The sequence below is a fragment of the Sorex fumeus genome, unplaced genomic scaffold, assembly GCF_029834395.1.
Source record: "Sorex fumeus unplaced genomic scaffold, SorFum_2.1 ptg000044l, whole genome shotgun sequence".
In the NCBI taxonomy this organism is placed as follows: Eukaryota; Metazoa; Chordata; class Mammalia; order Eulipotyphla; family Soricidae; genus Sorex; species Sorex fumeus.
Genome location: NW_026606101.1, coordinates 28341036 through 28367335, shown reverse-complemented (window position 1 = coordinate 28367335; position 26300 = coordinate 28341036).

Sequence of the window (26300 nt, the reverse complement as noted above, 5' to 3'; positions counted from 1 at the left end):
GTGTTTTTCTGCTCGTTTCCACTTAAATTCAAGAAAAGGTATAACTACTATATGTTAGTAAAGGTAAAAATAATGATCAGAATATACTGCTCATGGATCGTGATAAGAAATAACTATAAATAGGACCTAAATGAAGGAATAGAAATGTTTTATGTATCTATCAAGGTGTTGGTCACACAGTATATACATATATAGAAATTTATGATATCAGCGCTATAATATTATTATACTCAAATTCGTTTCCATAATAAAATAGGAAAAAGAGGTGTGATAGAAAATAAAAGGATGGGAATAATAGGGTGAGTGTTCTTTGTCCCTGATGATTTTTCTATCATGCTAAAACCACAAAATGTGTTTCAGGCAAGAGAACTGAAAACATGTCTTTATTCAATATACCTATTTCTGTCAATAATCCCCCCTTCTGCTTAGCATCTGCACTCCACATGTCTTAGAAAATGGGAGAAATAATGAATGAGTTGTCTTGATAATCAGTTTTTATGTGTACCTTCTAGTTCCCACTATTCCCTCATCATCTGTTTGCTGAATCATTCTAGCACCTCTCGGTTAAACACTCCAGAGATTAGATTGTTACCACCATTCCTCACTCCTCTTACTCTCCTTGACTTCTGAACTACTTTTTACTTTGAATTTGGATCACTGTGGACTTTTGAATTTTAACAGGCTTCAAGGATTCTGACCCATGGTTTTGCTTGAATCTCAAATTCCTTCCATTTTATTATAATGCTAATGGACCATCCTTAATATGTTTCTCAGATAGGTGGAGAGGGAAAACTTTTCTACATCAAGAATTTTTACCTTCTCTTTCTGACTCATTTCACTTAACATGAAACTTTCCATGCAGTACCACTTGTATGTAAATTTCATGACTTCATCTTTTCTAACAGCTACATAGTACTCCATTGTATAAACTGTACCAAAGTTTCTTTTACCAGTCATCTGTTCTGGTCACTCTGGAAAGATTGCATTCATCTGGGGAACATAAAGTAACAAAAAAAAGAGACTAACACACAAGAGTGGCCTAGATTAGTACCAGGAATTTTGCTCCATGGCTTGGAGGCCAGCCACACATGCTAGGGGAAAGGGGAGCTCAGATAGAGAAGGGAGCACCTAATAAAGGGTGTTGGGAGGATCCTCCCAGGATGGGAGAAGCATGCTGAAAGTGGACTATAGACCAAACATGATTGCCACTCAATGCCTCTTTTGCAGATCACAACACCCAAAAGGAGAGAGAGAACAAAAGGGAATGCCCTGCCACAGAGGCAGGGTGAGATGGGAGGGATGGGGGGTGGGAGGGACACTGGGACCCGTGGTGGTGGAGGATGGGCACTGGTGGAGGAATGGGTACTTGATCATTGTATAATTGAAATCCAAGCACAAAAATTTGTAAGTCTACAACTGTACCTCATAAAATAAAGGATTTTTACCTTATTCCAATTCTTTATGTTTTATTATATTAATCAAGCTGAGTGTCATTTATCAAATCACATTCATTAAACATTAGAGTCAAAAGTCCAGAGAGATATTATAATATACACACAATCACCAGCATCACATATGATTCCCCAAGCACCACCAAGTGTAATCGCTGAGTACAGAGACTGAAGTAAGCCCTGGGCACAGGCAAGGGTGACCTGAAAAACAAACAAATAATCATTGAAGTCAAATTTTCTAGTAAAGGCTAAAATTACTCTCGGTCAGAAAACAAGAAAAGAAGTGTCTATTGCAAATAAGATCACACATTTTATACATACTTGCCTTTACTTGGATTCTTGAGCTCAATGTCAAACCTTTTTTCCCTGGAAATATTGTTTTAAGTTAAACAGTTTGTTTTGATTGACAATATTTTGTTTTCAAATATCTAAAATAAAACTTCATGAACAGTTCTAGGAAGACTTCTTTATAGAAAAAAATTGGAAAGTTTTTAGGACCCAATCTGTGACCCTAAAATAGGACATGGGCTCTCTGGTTGACCTGTGTCCAGTTCTGCTCACCATATCATTCTACCCCATTCTCCATCCCCTGTACAGGCTCCAAAGTTGGTCACAAGGCAGCTGATTATACAGTGATGTGAAGAACTGATACTCTTGTTTTCCCCAAGAATTAAAGTACAAGACTGAGGATTTAGGTCAATTTTCCAACACTAAAGTTCAATAGTGGAAGACAGAGATAGGGAAAACCGAGGAGGTTTCTGCAGGTCAAGCATCATGTTACCTTAGACCCAGTGCAAGAAGTGCACACACTTTGTTTAATGCTCTGTTATCTCCACCTGGAAACTGTCAATAGTTTTGTAGCCAAGACCCCACATTACTATTTTTCATAAAAACTTAAATACCCCCACATCAGGCTGTAGTGATGGCACAGCAGGTAGGGCATTTGCTTTGCACGTGGTCGACCTGGATTCAATTCCTAGCATCCCATATGGTCACCTGAGCACTGACAAGAGTAATTCCTGAGTGTAAAGCCAGGAGTAACCTTTGGGTATTGCCGGAAGTGACCCAAAAAGCAAAAAAAAAAAATTTAAATTAAAAAATAAATACCCCCACCTGAGCCTTTTCTGCTCCGTTGAAGCTGATAAACTGAGAGGCGTATATCCAAACTCAAATATTCATGGAGATCACTAATTTCAGAGGTTCACTGGATAAAGGTAAGTCAGTTAAATTTCCAAACTGAGACATTCCTTAACTGAAAAAAAAAATAACTAAGGAAATTTCTACTAATGGAAGATAGTCTTCCATTAGTAGGTCATAATATGTTAAGGTGATAAATAGAAATCTGATTTAAAAGTAACTGTTGGTGGCTGATGGTTGATGGTTGATGGCTGGCTGAAGCAATAGTATAAGGTAGGGCACTTGCCTTGCTTGTTGCCAACAAGATTCCATCCCTGGAACTACATATGGTGCCCCGAGTCCACCCTGCCAGGAGTGATTCCTGAGCACTGAGCCAAGGAGGATTGCCTGAGCTTTGTGGGGGTGGTTGTGAAAAGAAAAAATATATCTTTTGAAGTAAAATTTTCATTCTTGATTTTTAGGTGACAGAAAAATAGACACTTGGGCTGCAAAAATCAGTGGTAATAGTGATGGTTGAAAAATTCATGTAACCAGAAATATCTCCATTCATAAAAATTAAAATTTGGTGATAAGTCTGAACTGTATTACAAAATCAACTTCTGACAGTGTTCCAATCAAGCTAAAAGAGGACTCGGTGTAATCTACTAAATAACTGCCCTTCCCACCACACCTCCCAAAATAAAGAATATGTTTCCAGAGAAGCCCACCTGATCCCTTTACTTCAACTTCCTCTGTATTCTCAGACCAAGTCTTTCCTAAGCTCTTTTTTGCATTTATCAAATCTTCTCTGGCTATTCAAAACCAATTCAGTGCTCTATCTCTTCTCTTTTCAGTAGATCTCTGAGCATGCCAAATCTCTCCTGGCTTTTGTCAGTAGCAGAGCCAAAGGCGTCTGGGAACAGAGTCAACAGAGAAGATGGACCTGGGTAGCTGAACTACAAGCCTTTTCATCACCCACAGCGTGCTCCCTGTCACAGAATTCATAGTGCAGCCTTCCCACCTTCAGGTTCCTCCAGGTCTATTTCCTCCCCTTCCCCTTCACTCTCAGAGATGACCTCTCCACCTACTTCCCTGGGAAAATTGAGAACATCTGATGAGAACTCCCACAAGTTTCCTCCCAAACTCCTTAAGTTTTCTTTGGATCAGCACCCAAACTTTCTTCCTTCCCGCCCATCATGCAAGAAACTTTCTCTACCACAAGAACAGGTTAACCCCTTCACCTGCCTCTTATTATGCTGGAGATTCCCTCTGATCACTTTAGTTTGGTTCCCTATGTCATATTTTTCAACATGCACTCAAATTTTCTTATTCCAAAAGAAATAAACGCCAATAACACTGTTTATTGATTGTTCCCTTTCAGTCTTCCTTTTCCTCTCTTCCTCCTAGTTCCCTGATTTTATCTTCTTTCTTTATACTCTGATGAAGCAAGACATTGTATGAATATCATCCAGCCTGTAATTTAGAAATCTTCAAAGAACTGGGACCTCCTTCAATATCATACTTTTTGACAATTTCTCTCTTCTGTCTTTGGAACTGTCTAGATATTAAAGAAAAAAAAAGGCACGGTCAGATTTTGCTGACCCCTGGTACAAAGAGGCTCCTACTTCTATGCTTGGCGCGAGTATTGTTTCTTGATCTTTCCAAATTTTACACTGTGCAAAAAACTGATACTAGCAATATCACCAAAACTTAGACACATACTGCTTACACACCTAGTTAGAGCAAATTACATACTTATTTTGGCTGCAAGTCAAGGCACAATGGCATTGCATGAAACAGGAAGTGATGGGCGTCTGGCGTGGGCAAGTGGATCAAGAAAAGCTGTGACCTCTTTTCCACTTATTGTTCATACTGTAAATGCTTTCCTTCCATCAATTAAAAGGCCCGTGTGGACTCTGTCGCTCCAATTATTCGTGGGTCTGTTAATCATCACTGTGTGATCAAAATTCACTTTTCTTAGTGTGATAACTTGGATCTGCTTTCCCAATCAAGGCATCCCCAAACCCCAGAGCGCTCTGTGAGTGAAAGTCTCCGGAAGACACTGGATGCTAACATTTCTCTCCCTGAAATAGGAAAGTAAAGAAGAGTTAATAAATATTGGCCTTTGCATTTGTCCCACCCTCCCCTGGAGGGGAATCAAAAAACCTCCCTTCTAAACAAAGGAGAATAAGGGAAGGTTCCCTTCCTCCACCAGCAGCCTAGACACCCCATCCAGGGCCTCCGGCTAATTCCAGGCCTCACCCTGAAATCAGGGAGGCCTGGGCCCTGGGGATCCTCACCACCCCTCTCAGCGTGATCTGTGCATTCACAGCTTCCGGGTATTCTAATCCATTCCATATTCCAGCAGGCTCTCAGAAGGGAAAGGTAATCATTCTCACACAGTCGCTTTGTGCTTTCCCACTCACATCTGCCTGGAATTGAGAGCAAGGCAGCAACGGGGTTTGGCCCTCCTTGTGACTGCAGAACTCCTTGGTCTTCACTTAAGGCTCTTGCTGTGGCTGTAAGCCACAGACAAAGTGGTCCAACCAGAACAAAAGAGGGAAGTGTAGGATTACCTTCTCTCATCTGAAAAAAAGGGAGTATCTGATCAAAGCCATAGCCTTTAAAGAGGGGGAAAAGAAAAACAAGGAAAGCAAACACCTAGGATATGAAAATTATAGGAAAACCTTCATGAAGAGAAACACAATTGAATGAATTTCATCACTATGTATTATTTTGTGTCATTTTAATTTGAAACAATTTTAACTGTCTGGTTCATCCACCTAAAGGGAAAGCTGAAACTGAAAGCAGATAACCCATTTGAGAAGTCCAGCTCTTATCAGCATCACTACCACAACAATTTGCTCAACTATTAACCTTATATTTCTTTACTCTTCCAAACCTAGCTGAACAGAAACTCCTAACTCTGTCTTTAGACTATATCACAAATTCAGTCCCTCCATACCTCTTCACTACTACCTGTTTTAATTTAAGACACCATTATTTCTGGGTTTGAATATTACGACACATGTCCAAGTAGGTGATTTGTTTATCCTACTACTGTATCTCTCTCAAATGTACAAATCACCATCCAAAAGTTTCCCATATCCCTTGAAGTAAAAATCTAAGTTTTGTGCCTACACTGTATTATCTTCCTCAAGCTATGACCTTTCCCATCTGTAGTGTCATACCTTAACCCTCTCACTTGCTCACTATGCGTCAATCACATACCTCTACATTTTGCTATCTTTCCGTACAACTTCTTTCCCTTTCCCATTGTCTTGGCTTAGAATTTTCAGTGATATGATTGAAAGATGGTTGAGATTTTGATGCAGATGATTTATTGAGGAGTAAGTATCAGTGTAAAAGCATCAGAGATTGAAGGAAGTCTAAGAAGGAATGGGGAAAAGCCAAGCAAAACTGTGGTCTCAACTGGAGAACAGTCTCACTATAGGCTGGTATTTTGTATCAGCCATTGAAATAATCTCAAACATTTGCCTCTGGCTGAGAGAAACTGCAAATGCACACAGCAATCAGTGCTCATGGTGACCAGAAAATGGACTACCTTTGCTGAGAAAGAAACCTAGAAAGAGCAACAACCATTTTGTAGATATTTGTTCTAGCTATTCTTTCTGCCTAAAGTTGTATCTCAGTTTAAATGTCAACTCTTTTGAATGGCTATGACTGACTGTCTAGCTGAAGTAGCCATTCTACCTCCTGAGTCATTTAATCTTATCTAAAATCTCCTTTTGCCAGCTAAAATAAATATTTCCTAATTACTTTTCACTTACATGTTGAATGTCTGTCTCACCTACTAGAATGACATGATAGCAAGAATCTAGTCCTGTTCAACTGTCTAGTGATAAAGTAAGATTTCACAATCAGACATCCACGTTCAAATTCTGATGCACTATGGAAGCTTGAGCAAGTGGTCTAGCAATTCCAAAATAATATGATTTGGGGAAATTACATATGTTGATGCAAGCAAAGTACTTGAAATTGTGCCTGATATGTTTTGATCATCAATAAATATTAGCCCAGAAAAGACCAAATGAATGACTAATACAATTCCCAGGAAACTCAAAGTAACACTGGGCTTTTCAGACTTCAGACATCCTAATCCAGGGTCTTGCGTGAATCACAAATTCCTTCCACTTCATTGTCACTTCTGATGGGAATAAAAGCCAATGCCATTGTTCTGATTTTTACTTAAAGCCACACAAAATCTTATTCCTTCTCGGCCATCAGCTGGCATTCGATATATCCAATTATTTCCTGATGCTCAAAACTAACCAATATTCTCATCTCAATCTCACTCTTTGCAGATTCAAAGATTAAGTTTCCTCAGTTACAGCAGGCTGTGTCTTGGTGGCAAACCATCATCCCTTACCCGTAAGCAATCATTGTTCCAACAACCCTTGCCTGTTGCTACCTTCAGGCCAACTCTGCCATGTGATTAAATAAACTGGTGGCATCCAGAGGAAAGGAAGTTTTCAGTAAACTTCAGCCACCAAATAAGCTGTGGTTTTGTATATGACCTGGAATGAAATGGGTAATGGAGCAATTAGTCCAACTCTCCTCTGAAAGAGTTTTATGGGAAGTAGGAAAGAGAGGTGGTCATTAAACAAATATAAACTGACCACTTTCTGTGAACAAGCAGTCTGGGGAACCAAAATACAAACCATGACACAGGGTAAGATGAAGAACTAAAGATGTAGCTCAGAAAGCAGTTGTCACGATGTAGGGAATATCATTTTATTCACCCAAGCTCCCCTTTAAGAAAGTTATTGTATTTGGAGTTTAAAAAATGTTCAATAGGACATTTAAAATATGTAATAAGTGCCAAACACAAGTACAAGTACATAACTGCTACGAGGTGAACCAATCAATAAGTTTATCCCTGAAGTGGGTGGAGGATAACAACGCAACAAAAAGAAATAGGAAGGGGGCAGAGAGAGACAGAGAAGCCAGTACAGCTGTTCACCACATCATTGACCCTCACCTTCAAGATGTGCCTAAAACCAACAATGCCAAAAAGAAGTGGGGATGGGGGGAGGGGAGGTCTTTGTTGAACTCAGCAAGGTCCAGGTTTCCGGAGCAGTTTGTCAGTTAGACACATGCACATGCGACCTGTATGCTGGGAGAAACAGTGGAACAGGAGCCTCAAGAGAGCATTGGCCTTTGGAGCTGTAAAATGGCTTTTTACTGAATTAACTCAGATCTCGAAGGGATCAGGAGGACTCAGAGAAGATGTGAGTTCAGGAAACAGAAAGGGTCAGTCAACATCTAGATACTCTTGTATGAAACAAAAATGACAAGGCAGGTACACACATCTCAATGGGAATTTCAATGAGTCCAATTTCCAACCTGCTCAAATCTTTGTCATATGCCTAAAGAACAATTCTATTAGGGGCCAGAGTCTTTGTAGTAGCATTGAGAGAGCAGGCCAGTGACTCATGCATGCATGATGTCTCCTTTTTTGTATTTTTTTCTTTGTATCTTTCTTTTAGCATTGACTCTCACCTGTTTTCTGAATAATGTGTAGCCCAGATAGTGCTCTATGATTCAGTACTTGAAATGCAGCTTAATCAACTAAGCAACTAAATTTCTTAATACTATTAAATTATTGAAATGAATGGGCTTTATATTTGGAATAATTTAAAAATGCAATTTTTTTACAGCTATAGGCTTCTTTAAGTTTAAAAGAAAATTTACCATTCAAACTGAGATGAGTTATAAGTGTGTAAAGTAGGCACTGGATTTAGAACACTTGTTATTAAAAACATTGGTGAATTTTGATGACTTTGTTTTATTAAAATATAATTGACAAAAAGACAATTATACCATAGTTCTTTAATGTACATTGCATTATAAAAGGATTATCACCATCTAGTCAATTAAGACATCCATTGCCTCACATATTTACCTTTATTTTTAGTGAGAATACATGGTTTATATTCTAAGCAAATTTCAATTCAACAATACAGTGTTGTTGACTATAGTCACCATGTTGTACTTTATATTCTCACACCTTAAATTACTCTATTGCTGAAAATATGTAGCCTTTAACCAAATTCTCCCTATTTCCTCCATCCCAGACACTGGCATCAACTTTTCTACCCTATTTTCCTGAATTTTACTAAGGACTCCATAAATAAGTGATACCAGGCAGTATTTGTCTTTCAACTGGCTTATCTTACTTAACACAGTGCCCTCAAGGTCCATTCATATTGTAGCAAATAGCAGGAAGTCCTACATACATGCTAAAATTATCATACTTTGGAAATATTTGGTTAAATAAAATAGCATAAAATTAATATCACCTGTCCCTATATTACTTGTTTAATGTGGCTTCTAGAGCAGTTAAAGTAACATATGACTTGCATTGTGTTTATACTGGAGAACACTCTTCCACAAATATACAGTCACATCTTCCCTGAAGTCTTTCACAAGAACTTAAACTAACATATCCAAAACTAAACATTACTGTTTGTCTCTCAACCTCTCCTAGTCTCAATTTCTTCATAGAATTGCTCAAATTCCTTCATTCATCAGTATTTACTAGAAAAATTCTGGGAGTTATCTTCAATACTGTAAATTAAATACCCACTTCAATTCTGTGTACCCTACTCACGCTATGAAGGAACGGTCAATTTCTCATGATTTTCTCCATCCCCTGCAGAGTACAGCATATGGTTGGCTCTCACCAAAAGAATTCTAAATAAATGAATGAGTAACTGAATGAATTGGCGACTCACTTAAGGCAATGAGGCAATGTTGAGAACACAAAGCACTCATCACTTACGCAGATAAGAGACCTTCCAATGTGTTTTCCTGCACTTTCCAAACTTGAGGAATACAGGGAGTCAGAATACCATGCATATAGGGTTCTGCCTTTGTTTTACTGCATGCACATTAAAAGGCATCTTTAAAGATGAAAAAAATTTTTGAAAAAAGGGGTGGGACTGGAGCACTAGCACGGCGGGTAGGGCATTTGCCTTGCACGTGGCCAACCCAGGTTTGATTCCCAGCATCCCATATGGTTCTCTGAACACTGCCTGGGTAAATCCTGAGTGCAGAGCCAGGAGTAACCCTGTGCAACGCCGGGAGTGACCCAGAAAGCAAAAATAAATAAATAAATATATATATATATATAAATAAATATGAAACACCACTGACCAAGCAGCTGAAAGCAAAGATTAATAAATGGGACTGACTGCATTAATCTAAGAAGCTTCTGTACCTCAAAAAGAAACAGTGATCAGGATACAGAGACATATCACAATATGAGAAAAAATATGCACCCAATACCCATCAGGTAAGGGGTTAATACCCAAGATATATAAGGCAATGGCAGAATTTTATAAGGAAAAATCCTCCAACCCCATCAAAAAATGGGGAGAAAAAAAATACACAGAAAATTTCTCAAAGAAGAAATACAAATGGCCAAAAGGCACATGAAAAAATATCTTTTGGCACCAGTAGTCATCAGGGAGATGCAAATCCAGACAACAATGAGATATCATCTTACACCACAGAGACTGGCACATATCAAAAAGAATAAGAACAAATAGTGCTGGTAGAGATTTGGGGAGAAAGGAAATCACATTCACTTTGTTGGGAATGATGACTGATCTAGCCTTTTTGGAAAACAATATGGGTATTCCTCAAAGAACTGAAAACTGAGCTTCCATATGACCCAGTAGCAATACTTCTGGGAAAATCCCCCCAGGCTGCAAAAATGCACAGCAGAAATGACAACTGCGCTTGTATGTTCATTGTAGTACTGTTCACAATAGCCAGAGTATAGAAACAACCTGAGTGCCTGAGAATAGACAACTGGTTAAAGTAACTATGGTACATCTACACAATGGAATACTATATAGCTCTTAGAAAAAATGAAGTAATGAAATTCACTTATAAATGAATGGAAATGGAGAGTATCATGCTAAGTGAAATAAGTTAGGAGAAAGACAGCTATAGAATAACTGCACTCATTTGTGGTATACTTAAAAAAAGAAAGAAAGAAACAAAACATAGAGACCAACATCCACGGACAGTGGAAACAAGGGTCAAGACAAATGGTTCAGGGTTGGAAGTCTGCCTCATGGATTGGGGAAGAAGGTAACTGGGACAGTAATAGTTGGAAGGGATCGCTCTGGATTTGACATGTGTGCTGAAAGTGGGCAAACGACCAAACGAAAGGCCTCTCTGTATCTGTATTGCAAATTATAATGCCTAAAAGTAGAGAGAGAATAAAAAGAAAAGTGCCTGCCATAGAGGCAGGCTGGGGGTGAAGGTTGGCAAGAGGGATTCAAGGCATGCTGTTGGTGGAAAATACACACTGTTGGAAGGATGTGTGTTGGAACATTGTATGACTGAAATACAATCACGAAAGCTTTGTAACTGTGTTTCAACGTGACAGGGTGATTCTGAAAGTAGACTATAGACCAAACATGATTGCCACTCAATGCCTCTTTTGCAAACCACAACACCTAAAAGGAGAGAGAGAGAGAACAAAAGGGAATGCACTGCCACAGAGGCAGGGTGGGATGAAGGGGATGGGGGGTGGGAGGGATACTGGGACCCGTGGTGGTGGAAAATGAGCACTGGTGGAGGGAGGGGTATTTGATCACTGTTTAACTGAAACCCAAGCACAAAAATTTGTAAGTCTACAAGTGTACCTCATGGTGTTTCACTAATAAAAACTTAAAAAAAGAAAAATAAGAATGCCATGTTGGCTGCGTGCAAGGCAAACGCCCTACCGCTGTGCTATAGTTGGACCGATAGCACAGCGGCAGGGCGTTTGCTTGCATGCAGCCAACATGGCCGACCCGAGTTCGATTCCTCCACCCCTCTCCGAGAGCCCGGCAAGCTACCGAGAGTATCTCGCCCGCTCGGCAGAGCCTGGCAAGCTCCCCATGACGTATTCGATATGCCAAACACAGTAACAACAAAGTCTCCAATGGAGACATTACTGGGCCCGCTCGAGCAAGAATGCCATGCATAAAACCTTGTGGAGACAGGATATGACATTCCAGTAGTCCCTGTGCAGAGGTCCAAGCCATGCTGGGACAACCAAACTAATCAGGATCTACTATAGACTAGGGTAGTCTTTCAACTGCTTCTTCTTGGACCAGTGATTGGTCTGCAGAAATTTCCAACTAATTGTGTGATTAGCATTCAACACAGAGGTTTTCAACCACCGGTCCAGAAATACAAAAGATTTTTAAAAAGTGATTTGGGCAATTTGAGATTTTACAATTACCTCACTGAACCATACCTTTTTCAGTTTCGCAATGTGAAAATTTGAAAAGCAAATCTGGATTCCAAGACACGGCCAAATATGTAGGGAGCCAGCCTCTCTGAGTGCAGGATTGAATCAGAGCAATGTTATGCAAGGTTTTAACTAGAAATGTAATTGAGATGTGGAAAAGCATTATAAGTGTAAAATATACAGGAGATTTTAGACCAAGACAGTGCCTAGAAAGATGACAAAACCTAATGTTTATATAGGTTTATATGGCACATAATGTGTATGAGAAGCTATATTAAATATTCTCCCTCCACAAGAGCAATAGTGCAGTGGGTAGGGCATTTGCCTTGCACAGAGCCAACCCGAGTTCAATCCCCCGCATCCCATACGGTCCCCCTAAGCACTGCCAGGAGTAATTCTTGAGTTCAGAGCCAGGAGTAACACCTGAGCATCGCTGAGTGTGACCCAAAAAGAAAAAAAGTTCTTTCCCCTTCCCATTCTCCTTCTATGCTTAAATATGGACTTTGCGTATTTTCCATATTTTGTATTTTGTGTATGCACATTTGTGTGATAGCTTCAATCTTTCTAGTAGCAACCCGACAAAACTGTTATCATTATAGTCCCCACTTCACAAATAAAAAAAAGACACCTGGAACTCAAACCTAGACCATCAGCCAGTTTGAATTTTTAACCCTTGCATGACACTATCACTCATAGGTCCATGAAAGCATAGAATCTTATCTTCAGGATCACTGAAATAGATTAGCATCATTGCGCCACACTTCTGTGTTCTGACTGTCCGAACAGGTTAATCATGGAGCATAAGCATTCTTTGGAGCAAGGAGCAAAAACAGGTGTTCCCCTTCCCTTATTCTAACCGTTCCTTGAGGTTTTTTCCATTAAGCACTCACTTATACTTCTATTCATTCTAATCTTTTCTTGAGAAGAGAAATTGTCTTTCTTTTTGCTCTAATTGCTAAATTAGAAATAATTAAGGGCAATTGTCATCTTTTACAGGCATAGATTTTCAGTTAGTTCAAGGAGAGTGGTCAGTCTATTTATTGCTGCTGTGTCTTTCTCTGAGTAATGACTCCAACTAAGCTTAGGCGTCTTATGAAAGCATAGAAAAGAATCCTCAGTCAGCAAGCTGGGGGGGGAAGGAGGGAAAAGAGAGTATAGGTGAATTGACATTATTATGATCTTTACCTTTGTGCCACAGATTAAACCTACAAAATTTAAGTTAACAGACCCTCTGCACCTTCCCCTACCAAAGTCATTATCAATTCAGGAAGGCATATTTTGCCAGTATCTTTTTCTTCCTATTAATCTAACAAATAAGATGCTTGCAGTAGTTTTCAAAACACTAAATAAACACAGAGAACAGCAGGAATAAAAAAAATCCTCTAGTGATCCTCAAATTAACATGTTTTGGAAAGAAATAGACAACTGTCCATCTTCAAATATGTGATGAAGGAGAATATTGCAGCAAGACTTCTTTTTGTTAAGTTTATTATGCCCAGGCAAAAATAAGTGGCACTCACTTAGGAAAGAAATATTTAAAGCCAATTTAAATAGCTTTCTTTAGCCACCAAAGTAGGTTAAAATTTGAATTGTCTCCCTTGAATGGTTCTGAGCTCCAGTTTAGAGAAGACCTTGCCCAAAGGTCCCTGACCGTCTGGATTAGATTGAGTTTCATGGAGTATAAGACTTTCAGGGTTCATCTATGATGTTCCATGAATAAGAAAATTCATTCATTTTTTATGGTTGAATAATACTGAATTATATAGATATACTCTATTTTAAACAGACATACTCTTTTATTAATTCATTTACTGAAGGACATTTGGGTCGCTTCCATGTTGGCTATTATAAATAATGCTGCTACAGTTGATTTTGTACAAGTTCTTGAACATATGTTTTTAATTCTCTTGGATATGTATCTAGAAAATGGAATTGTTAGGTCATATGACAACTCCGTTTTTAACATTTTGAGGTACTGCAGAACAGTTTTCAGAACAGCAGCACCATTTTCCCTTCCCACCGGCAATGAATGAGGATTCCCACTTCTTCCTATGTTCGTTGATAGTTGTCATTTTCTGCCTTTTGAATTAGAGTCCTCCATGAGTATTTGAAGTCATTTCTCCCTGTGGTTTGATTTGTTAATCAATTACTAGTATTCAGCATCTTTCCCTGTGTTTACTGAATATTGATATGAATATCCTGTTTGGAAAAGCAATTATTTAGACTCTTTGTACTTATTTTAAGATTATGTCCATTTGATATTTTTTTGTTCTTTATGTGTTCTGGTAGAACACATATATCTGACTTTTAGCTACATAAACTAACCTGAAGCCTGGACTTACAAGTAATTTATAGGAGCACAATAGCAAAACTGAATATGAGAGAGGAAAATATAATATGAATAGCCAAGGCAAAAACTGTGAACATTTTTTTTAATAATGAGTTACCTTCAAACTTTCTATGTCTTTTGAAAGTTAAACTGTTTAAAATTTAAACAGCTGATTTTAAGGGTAAATTTTCCTTAATATTTTTATTTTATTACTTATGCTTTGGGCAGGAGTAATAAAATTATTTTATTATGCTTTGGGAGGGAGCGATAGCACAGCAGGTAGAGCGTTTACCTTGCACGTGGCCGACCTGGGTTCGATTCCTCCGTCCCTCTCAGAGAGCCCAGCAAGCTACCGAGACTATCTCGCCTGCACAGCGGAGCCTGGCAAGCTCCCCATGGTGTATTCAATATGCCAACCACAGTAACAAGAAGTCTCACAATGGAGACATTATTGGTGCCCGCTCGAGCAAGTTAATGAACAATGGGAGGACATGCTACATGCTACATGCTACTAACTATGCTTTACAAAGTTATTGATAGTAGAGTTTTATATAATAATAAATAATAAATTGGTCCCACCACTAATGTCGACTTTTATCCACCATTGTTTCCAAATTGTCTCCCACGCTCAACCAGCAGCCTGCCACCTTAATAGCACATTATAAAGTTTGGAGGTTGTAATTTGGATCTTGTGTTTTCAATGCTGTTGAGTCTGTGCTTTACATATATAACTTTACCACTTCCCCACATCACCAGTGTACTCGAGGTGCCAGACCCCGATTCCCTTTATTTCCCTTTCTCATTTTTTTAACTTTCTCCCTTCTTAATTTCTCTAATCTCTGTTCATCTCTTTCATATTGCTGGAACAAAGGTAGATTTTCTAAAAAAAAATTAATACTTTTTTTTGCTCACTATATAACTGCTCTAAAACCTTAAGAATAATATTTTCTAATACTTTATAAAGTGAACAAAAAGCTGTCACCAAGAACTAGGGGAAAAAAGCTTAGCAAACTATTATAATGCCCAAAAGGAGAGAGAAAGTATGGGGGAAACTGTCTGCCATAGAGGCAGGGGGAGGGTTTGGATGGGGAGAATACTGGGCACATTGGTGGTGGAAAATGTACACTGGTAGAGGGGTTGGTGTTCAATCACTGTATGACTGGAACTCAAACATTACAGCTTTATAACTATATCTCATGGTGATTCCATTAAAAAAGAGAAAATATTATAAAACTTTCTTATTGGAGTCAAAGTGATGGTCCAGAAGGTAGGTGCTTGTCCTGCACATAGCAGACCTGGATTCAGTCCTTGGCAACCAAATGGTCCCCAGAGCATGCCAGAGGGGACCACTGAGAGAAAATCCAGGAGGAATCCCTGAGCACATCTGGGTGTGGCCCACAAACAAACAAAAATCCAACCTATTTTTTTGTATTGATATTAAAAACTCACTAATTCAATATCAAACAATAAATCATGACCTATGGAAGTCAAAATATGAAGTGAAGAAAAATGAAAAGTTTCAGAAGATGCATCTGTCAGTCTAGCTTCCAAAGACAAAATGAATTAATAATAAATGTTACCTATTAACATATATTTTGAAAATGGAGTAGAAAAAAACGTGATCTGTTAACCTTTATCTGTGGGTTTGGGGCATGAGGAGTAATGCTGCAGGTTGAGAACAAAGAAGATGGGTCTATCTTCTCTGCAATGTTTTATTTCTCAAGTTCATATTAGGATAAAATTAGCTGAGAGAACTTTACCAATCTTCTGTTCCAGTGGATTAATATGTAATTGGGCTGGAGCGATAGCACAGCGGTAGGGCGTTTGCCTTGCACACAGCCAACATGGCCGACCCAAGTTCGATTCCTCCACCCCTCTCGGAAAGCCTGGAAAGCTATGGAGAGTATCTCGCCCGCACAGCAGAGCCTGGCAAGCTACCGTGACGTATTGGATATGCCAAACACAGTAACAACAAAGTCTCCAATGGAGACGTTACTGGGCCCGCTCGAGCAAATCGATGAACAATGGTAGGACAGTGACAGTGACAGTGAATATGTAATTATATATAAAACTCATTCTTCTTTAGGACATTGTTTAAATTTACAAGATCAAAATTTTCTTTAATAAAACAAGTAATAATGAAAAGTTCCTTAATATGGTTTTTTAAATGTATGTATTTCAAAATAAAATTCAGCATAGTACTTATTAGTGAAGCACTAGAACTGTGCACCAAATTCATTTTAAAATAATGATACATAGCGATTAACTAATGCATCTAGAAACTCTATTTACTAAAAAATTTAATTAGCCAAAATTTTAAAATGCCTATGTGTGTATTTCTATTTCTCTATACGAGTGTGTTTGTGTATTAAACTGTGTGATAGAATTATATATATATATATATATATATATATATGTGTATGTGTGTGTGTGTGTGTCTGTATGTGGATTTATATGTGTATATGTGTATATTTTGTGTGAGGATTTATATATGTATATGTGTATAAAATAGGGATTCCATGGTCATGCCACCAGACTCTGTGCCATGCTGTTTTCACTTGGGGCGCCCCCCCAGGGAGGGGGCAGGTGAGAGCCCTCCCCAACCAAGGGACCCAGCACTGGCAGCCGACCTCCACTACCCAACCACCGCCACGCACCAGGCCATTTTCCGGATTCTTGGGCCAAGCCTCATTCATGAGTGAGGTCCCACAGATCCCAGGTAATGTGGAACTCTGACCTTGGTCTCTGGGCTCAAAGGGACCTGGAAGCAAAGATCCTCTGCCTGCTTCCCCCAGTCACATCATAAGACACTTCCTTCCCATTTTCTTTAATTGCCACATCATAGTTAATGGGGTTCAGGCAGTAGACAAAAATTTTAGAGAGAAATTTTATATATATATATGTATATATATATATACATATATATATATATATATATATATCAGAGAGACCAGCAAGCCACCAAGAGTATCCCATCCCCACGGACAAAGCCTGGCAAGCTCCCGGTGGCGTATTCGATATGCAAAAAAACAGTAACTGTAACAGGTCTCATTCCCCTCACCCTGAAAGAGCCTCCAATCATTGGGAGAGATGAGTAACGAGAGGCTGCTAGAATCTCAGGGCCGGGACAATTGGAGGCATTGCTGGCACCCGCTCAGGTGAATCAATGAACAACAGGATGACAGTGATACAGGGATACAGTGATATGTGTATGTTGATGTCCGTGACAGGACATATTGCTTAAGAGCAAATATGTTTTGTGTGAATATCTGTGGATATATGCATATAAATAAGTGCAATGTGCATAAATTTCATATGTATTAAGCATGAAAATAAGTGTACATATTCTATACATTATACATATACATGCTTACAACAGCATGTCTTCCAGTTTTGGTTTTGTGGGGGCTTCTTTTGGGGGGAGGATGGGGGTAAGGGCATTTAGGCAACACTGACTCTACTTAGAGCCTAATCCTGGCTCTGCACTCAGGGTTCCCTCTTGGTAGGTGGATCATTTGTGGTTCCGGGAAGGCTGCATAATAGACAAGCATCCTACTTGCTGTACTATCAGTCTGGGCCTTCATCTCTTTTATTTCTATATCCTTCAGTCTGCCAGAAAAAAAAGAAAAAAATATATGTCTGTGTGACTATGTGTACATGTGTCTTAATGAAAGCCTAAGTTTGCATATTTATTCATATATGGACATATTTGTGTACATAAACAAGTAGAAACAGATGCTTATCAGGTATTCATTATTATTTTTCTTTGTCTTTTTTATTTGATTTTATGCATGCTAAGGTCTGAACTCACGATTCATAATATTTTTATACTTCTCATATAGTGAATTCTCAGTATTACTTGTAGAACTGAGTTTGGCACCAACATACCTCAATTTCCATGGAGTAAGCAAAAATTCACTGACTAAACTTCATGGTTGTTTTGTTCTTGGTAAAATACAGCTTATGATCACAACAAAAACTAAAAAATAAAATCATTGAGATAAGTTTATTTTAAAATTTTACATAGATGTAGACTTTTTAAAAAAATTATTTATTTGTTTAGATTTTGGGGTCCTACCCAGAGGTTCTCAGGGCTTCTTCCTGTCTCTGCACTTAGGGATCATTCCTGACAGTGCTGGAGAAACATATGAAGTGTCTGGGATTGAACCTGGGTTGGCTGCATGCAAGGCAACCACTTTACCCATTATACCATCTCTCTAGCCCCAGATGTAGACAATTTTATTGAATCTTCTCAATTCCAGAGCAAATATCAAATACCAAAAGCATATAATTACATAGATAAATAGATAGAGATATATCTTAAAATTTCTTAGATGTCTCTAAGGTTAGTTTAAAAAGATAGAGGAAGCTTTTCTGTGTGGATGACCCATTTTATAACAGAGAAGAATCTCCTCATTCCATGAAGTGGACCACACCTCCACTTTGGGCCATGGCTAACCCACTTTTTTAGGAGAAAATGGCATCCAGTAGCCAGCAAAGGTGACGGAGTCTTTTCATGAATATATTTTAGCAGGAGAGAGAGAGAATGATGGCAGGGATGAATGTGGCTTTCTGGCCCTCTGTAGACAACTCAGTTCAGTCCTCAGGATGGAGGGTGAAATCCCAGGATGGAGGGGAATCTTACCCTACCCAAGCCTGAACATTAATTTTTAACTGCTGCATGCTTCTGCAAAGGAGCACAGTCACGGCTTTTGTGCTACATGCCAGAAAGGCAGTCAGAGCAGGTGAGCCATCCAAAAGCAAGAGATACCATTTCCTCAGAAAAGGCGAACTTAGTCTCTTATTTTCTTTTCCCCTGAAGTCTGAGTCAAGCAGGAAAGCAACACCCTAAGGTCAAATTGAAGTTGAAGAGGTGAGAGCTCCTCTGAGACTGAATTCAATAGGCTGTAAGACATACACAGCCCAGATGGGCAATAAACCAGAAGATCTGCAGTGGCAGAAGGAATGGCTTATTCCCAGCATTACTTAGAGCCCAAGAACAATCTCTTGTGTTTCAGCTCAGACTCCCCACCCAGCAAACCAAGCTGTGGTCTTTCTGGGTGGCTGGCTCAAAGAATTGTACATTACAGTGGAAACTCCCATTTACTTCATTTACTGCCACTTATAATATTTTCCACTATTTGGAGATAATGAATTCATTCTTTTTCTTTCTTCCTTCCTCTTTTTTTCTTTTTCCTTTGTTTTCATATTTTTTTTTAATTTTTATTTTTTGCCAAACATTATACAGGCCACTACCGGAGCCAAGTCATCCAGAATTCTTCTCAAATGCATTATCCTTCATTTTCTAGAATAGCCTTTAGAGGTTCTCTTGGAAAGGTCCCAGTATCAACCAAATTGAGAGTGCTGAGAATAAGCTCAACTGTCACTTTAATTTCCTTGGAACAGCTTGGGAAAGGGAGACATTTGTCATCTTCAGGAGTCTTCCCAGTGCAAGTTTAAAGAAGACAGGTTATTAAGGTCACACCCAAAAAACAAGCAGCCACCACAGTATGCCTTCAGCCCAATCAAATTTCATATCACATTGTAGACTATCTCCACTTTATCTGAAATTAATTTGATGTGCAGAACCAAAGCTTTAAATTTCGTCGGTGACATTACATCCCTGTAACTCTCCTGTTGAAAGTTTCTTAAGAAGGATATTAAGTAGGAGTCTTAATAGATTAGAGGGAGAAAATGAATATCCCAAGCTTCCTTTTCCCTCACAGAGGCCTGGCGTTAGCTCAGCTCAGGCAGAGCCAGGCACGCACTGCATGTATCTTGCATGTGTAGAAACGAACGCGCCCCTCAGAAAGCTCACTTGTTACCAAATAACATGCCTCACAGCAAAGCATGACGAACAAAGCCACAACAGCATCTCTTTCATTTTTTACACCCTTCAGTTTGCTGGCAAAATTGGAGCAATAAATATGCCAACAGCTCATTCCTCTTTCTTATATTCTGTCATTGTTTGCTTTGGCAACAGCCACTGCCATGAGGCCGGCAGGAAAAGTGGACATACCGAACCAAGCAAAAAAGATGGCAGCCAGCTAAATCTATCCTGAATCCCAACTGTTGAAAGAAATGGGCGCCCAAGTGAGATGGCTGTTACTGCTGCTAACTGAAACGCTGAGTGAAGCTAATAACCTATTCTGAAGGAGGTGGCAGAAAACACCATTTCCTTTCTACTAAAAATAGCTTCCTAATGTTGGTCATCTACAAAATAGAGAAAAAGGGAAATTATTTGATTGCTTCCTAAACTTACAAAATCTTTGGAGAAGTTTTCAGCATCCAATAGCAGCCAGCACTTCTATGCCCCAAAGGGTCATACTAATGCCACCAATTTCTCTGTTAAGATGTTAAAAATCTATGTGGAAACATTACTTCCTGCTTCATGTAAGGCAGAGTTCCTCAATTTATGTGACTGAATCCCCTTCCCCTTCAGAAGATGCCCTTTTCAACTGTATTGTTTTTAACCTCTATCATTCTACTGACAATAGATCCATCATATATTACACGGGTCTTTTTTATTTTTCACCCAGTTGGTCATCTCTTCCCTTTAATCTTAGTGTTTAGTTAATTAATATTTAATGTAAGTATTATCACAGTATCAATATTGCAAACCACAATGCCCAGAAGGAGAGACAGAGATGGAAACAGAAGAGAAGGAGAGGAGAGGAGAGGAGAGGAGAGGGGAGGGGAGGGGAGGGGAGGGGAGGGGAGGGGAGGGGAGGAGGGGAGGGGAGGGGAGGGGAGGGGAAGGGAGGGGAGGGGAGGAGGGGAGGGGAGGGGAGGGGAGGGGAGGGGAGGGGAGGGGAGGGGAGGGGAGGGGAGGGGAGGGAAGGAGGGGAGGGGAGGGGAGGGGAGGGGAGGGGAGGGAAGGAGGGGAGGAGGGGAGGGAAGGAGGGGAGGGGAGAGGAGAAGCGCCTGTCAGAGAGTGCCATAGGGACAGGCGGGAAGTGGGTGGTGGGGGGTGATGGGAAGGAACCTGGGGACACTGCTACTGGAAAATGTACACTGGTGGAGGACTGGGTCTTGGAACACTATATGACTGAAATCTAATCATGAACAGCTTTGTAAGGGTCTATCTCACAGTGATTCAATAAAAAAAATAAACTGTAGCACTGCACTGTCAGCACTGTCCTCTCATTGTTCATCCATTTGCTTAAGTGGGTCCAGTAACATCTCCCTTGTGAAACTTCTTGTTACTATGTTTGGCATACCGACTACGTCACGGATAGCTTGCCAGGCTTTGCAGCACAGACGAGATACTCTCAGTAGCTTGCCGGGCTCTCCGAGAGAGGCAGAGGAATCGAACCTGGGCCGACCTGGTCAGTCGCATGCAAGGCCTTACCTACTGTGCTATCACTCCAGCCCATAAAAAATTTAAATAATAAAAATTAAATTTTAAAAAAATGAATGGAAATAAGAACCTGATGAAGACCTCGTTCCAACAATGGCCAGCAGGAATGTGTAACAGCCTTCTGTTTCTCATGAGCACACACACACACTATCAAGTGATTTGCAGCAGGGATTTTGAGGGCCTGTTTATTCTAAGGGAGAGAAAATCCAGTGGTGAAAGATTAAGTATCAAAAGCTGTCAAGACAGAAACATCTTTTTAGAAAGTCAAAACTAGGATCAAAGGTTTTAAAAGACTTAGGAGCTGACTTACACCCATGATAAAGAATGAATATTATTCAACATGAGACAAAATGTGCTGAAAACCACTGATTCCCCATGACAAAGATATTCCAACTGTGGAGAAAGCATGGGATAGAGGTTAAAAGGTGCCTGACCTCCTGGATCTAACTTCTGTCTCACTATTTACTGGCAAAGTCACAGTAATCAAGATAATAAACTTCTTTGACCTTATTCCTTTATCTTTAAAATGAGCTTAATGATAGGACTCACTTCAGAAGGTGTAGTAAAAGGAGCATCTATAAAGCATGTGTGACATGCCTGGTAGATTCTTATTATTTAGCATACATTTCCTATCACTTTATTGTTGCCAGGTGATACTTCATGTTAAAATCTTAACATGTCTTAAAATCTAAGACTTTTGTTTTTCTCTAGATCTTGTCACTTTTATATTGCTATGGGTTCAAAGCAGAAATTGTTTTCATCTTATTGCTCCCCCTTTTCACCTGATACACACACACACGCACATATATATGTATATATATATATATTTATGAAAATGCTATACCATTTTCGCTTTAATTATTCAACTGCAACACGGAAAGGGATTTTTTTTTAAACAAACAACCAAAGAACTATGACACAAATATATCACCTCACATTCCAATTAAATAGAAAACTAAATACCAGTGATAATATCAGACTGACTCCTTAATGGATGCTCATGAAAAAGTGGTCAACCATGAAAGATAAGACCTAGTTTCAAAATGTTGAGGTAACAAGAAACATGAGTACCAGCTTTTGCTGGTGTCACATATGTACACTGAATATCCCCAAATAAGTCTAAAGTTCTACATGATAAGACAAACTGCCTTCATGATAAGACAAATTTCACTTTACATATGTCATGAATAATGTTTTAGTGACGATATAACTTCACATGGGCTGGAGCAATAGCACAGCGGTAGGGTGTTTGCCTTGAACGCAGCCAACATGGCCGACCCGAGTTCGATTCCTCCGCCCCTCTCGGAGAGCCCGGCAAGCTACCGAGAGTATTCGATATGCCAGACACAGTAACAACAAAGTCTCCAATGGAGACGTTACTGGGCCCGCTCGAGCAAATCGATGATCAACGGGAGGGCTTTTACTTTTACTTACTTTATAACTTCACATATATGGATTTCCTACACCTATAATCTTCCCATTGAGCAATTTAATAATATATCATATTCATGAGTATGATGAGAACAAGAAAACTTGGAATATATCAGGAACTTGATAATTATGCATAAATTTTAAAATATTTTTAAGAGAAAGAAGAGATCATAAAGGTAAAGAACACAGGAAACAAAAAATAGTTATAGAGTCAAGAAAAGAAATACCAGCAAGAGGGAAAGAAAGGGATAGTAAAACAATAATAAAGTTTGTCTTGTCAAGATAATTACTCTGATTGGAAACTGGAGTTCAAATCCACAAAGAAACTCTGGTTAAAATAAACTAATGTGATATATTATATCAATGATGAAATTTAAAAATCACTTGATCAGATCAATAGATACAGAGAATACTTTTGAAAAAATCAACACCTATTTATTATTTTAAAAAACTCTACAAAATTAGGACAGTAGTTGCTTATTGCAACACTATTCACAATAGTCAGAATCTGGAAACAATCCGAGTTCCCAAGAATAGATGACTGAATAAGTATAATATGGCACATCTACACAATGAAATACTATGCAGTCACAGAAAAAATGAAGTCATGAAATTTGTTTATAAATGGATGGACATGAAGAATACCCTGCTGAGTGAAATGAGTCAGAAGGAGAAGAAAAGCCATAGAATGATGATACTCAATTGTAGGATATAAAAAATAGAGTAGGGGCCACTATAACAAAGTAGTTGGAAATGATCACTATGGACAAGAACTGAATGCTCAAAGTCAATTAAGGGATATACATGATAACCTTTCAGTTACCTGTATTGTAACCCACAATTCCCAGAAGGAGGGGGGAGAGAGAGAAAAAGAGAAAGAGAGAGAGAGAGAGAAATTCCTTCCATAGAGGCAAGTTGGGGGAGAGAGGGTGTTGGTGGGAGAAAAACTGGGGACATTGATGGTAGGAAATGCAAACTGGATGTTGAAACATTTTATGACTTAAACCCAGTCATGGACAAGTTTTTAACAGCAGACCTCAAGGTGAATCAATTGAAAAATAAATTTTTAGAAAAGGGATAGAAGTTCTAGCCACAGAAATAAGGCAAGAAAATAAATCAAAGACACTCAAATTGAAAAAGAACTATCAGTATGTTGTGTCATTGTCACTGTCCTCCCACTGTTCATTGATTTGCTCGAGCAGGCCCAGTAACATTGTGAGACTTTTTATTGTGTTTGGCATATTGAATATGTCATGGGTAGCTTTCCAGACTTTGCCATGTGGGCAAGATACTCTCAGTAGCTTGCCAGGCTCTCTGAGAGGGACAGAGGAATCAAACTCAGGTCGGCCATGTTGGCTGCATGCAAGGCAAAGGCCCTACCTTTGCTGTGCTACCACTCCAGCCTATCAGTATGTTAAATGTCACATATAGTGTAGCAGATGATAGACTAATACACTTAGAAAATTTTAGTGACTCTCTAGAAAAGCTACTAGAAACAATAAATCAGGCTAGACAGATAGTACTGTGGGTAAGGTGCTTCCTTTGTTTGTGGTTGACCTGGGTTCAATCTCTGTGGAACCCTGAGTCTGCTAGGTATGATCCCTGGACACAGAGCTGGCAATCAGCCGTGAGCACTACCAGATATGGCTCAAAAGAAAACAAAATACCCTCTTCAAAATAGAAAAACAGTGAACAAATACAGCAAAGTTGATTTGTAATGTTGCTCACATGAAACTTATATGATATAATGCAATGATATTTCAATAAAAATATTTTAATCTGTTGAAATTTTTATATACAAATTAGTTAGAAGAGAAAAAAACTTATTCTTAAAATGTTTAAAATTGTGTCCTATAATAAAGAAATCATGGGGGGAAGTAAGAAGATGAGAAAGGGAAATTAAAAAAAAAGAGAAAGGGAAATAACTGGGAACAGGGATCAGGGGCCTCAGATATTCTAGTAATATGGGAGAGTGGTACATTGTATATCCAAAGCACAGACTCAGCAACACTAAAAAGTTTTGTTCCAAATGTTATTCCATGATATCCAAAATACAAACACCAAACTTTAAAATATACTTGTTCAGGTGGTGGTTGGGATTGGGGGAAGTTGATTCTGGTGGTAGGATTGGTGTTAGAACATTATACAACTAAAAATTTAACTAGCAATAATTTTGTGACAGTTTTTAAATTAAAATTAAACTAATAAATAAATAATAGCTAAGATTAGTATATCTTAGTAAAAATTAAATAATATTTAATACACAATTTTAATAAAATAATTTAAAATTGTATTGTAGAACATCAAGTTTCTAGGAATCAATAAAAGATGACTGGCTCACTCATCCAGGTACCCACTCAGTGGCAGGACCCCTTCCCCGGGGCTGTGCATCTTACTAGATCACCTGAGAATGGCTGGTTTTCATCCTTGGTCTGCAGGGGACAGGAATTGAGGCACAAGGCACGAGCCCAAAGCTGAGTCATTCCTCTGCTCACTCACCCAGGTATCCGCCCATCAGCAGGACCCCTTCGCAGAGTCGTGGCTGCATTAGTGGTCACGAGTTATTCTACCCCTACATATCCCATAGGAACCATAAGTTACCCTCTTAGATGGAACTTTCACTAGATTAGCTTAACCACCAGAAACATATTAGCCAATAATTCATTAAGCCCATCTCAATAAATACTGCATCTTAAGCAGAATAGTAACAGTGAGCATGAAGGTCTAAACCACACAGGTCACAATGGTAAAGCAATGCAGAAGCCCACCTAGATTACTTATTGAAGAGGCTAGCCCAGAAGACACCAACAGTAATGAAGTGCTAGACAACCTCTCTGAAAAAGAATTTAGAAGGGAGCTACTGAGGATGCTTGGGGAGCTAAAAGAAACAATGAAAGCAATGCCAATAAAAGACAAGAGGATTTGAAAGCAGAAATGAGTAAAATGCAAATAAAATTACAAACAGAAATGTCAGACCTGAAAAACCTGGTAGGCAAATTGAAAAACTCAGTGGAAGGCCTCAGCAGTAGAGTAACAGCTGCTGAGGACAGAATCAGTGAGCTCGAAGATGAAGTCCAGAGACTCTCCTGAAAAGAGCAGAAAATAAAAAAAGAGACTCACAATTTAGGAACAGATGGCAAGAGAAGATCGTGATGAAGCCAAGAAGAGTAACATAAGAATTATTGAAGTCCCAGAGGGACAGTAAGAAAACCCTGATGAAGAATAAACTGTGAAAGACATCATTGCTATGACGTTCCCAGAGCTGAAGAAAACAAGCGACCACATTCAGGAGGCCTGAAGGGTACCAGCTGGAAGAAATCCGAATAAAAATACCCC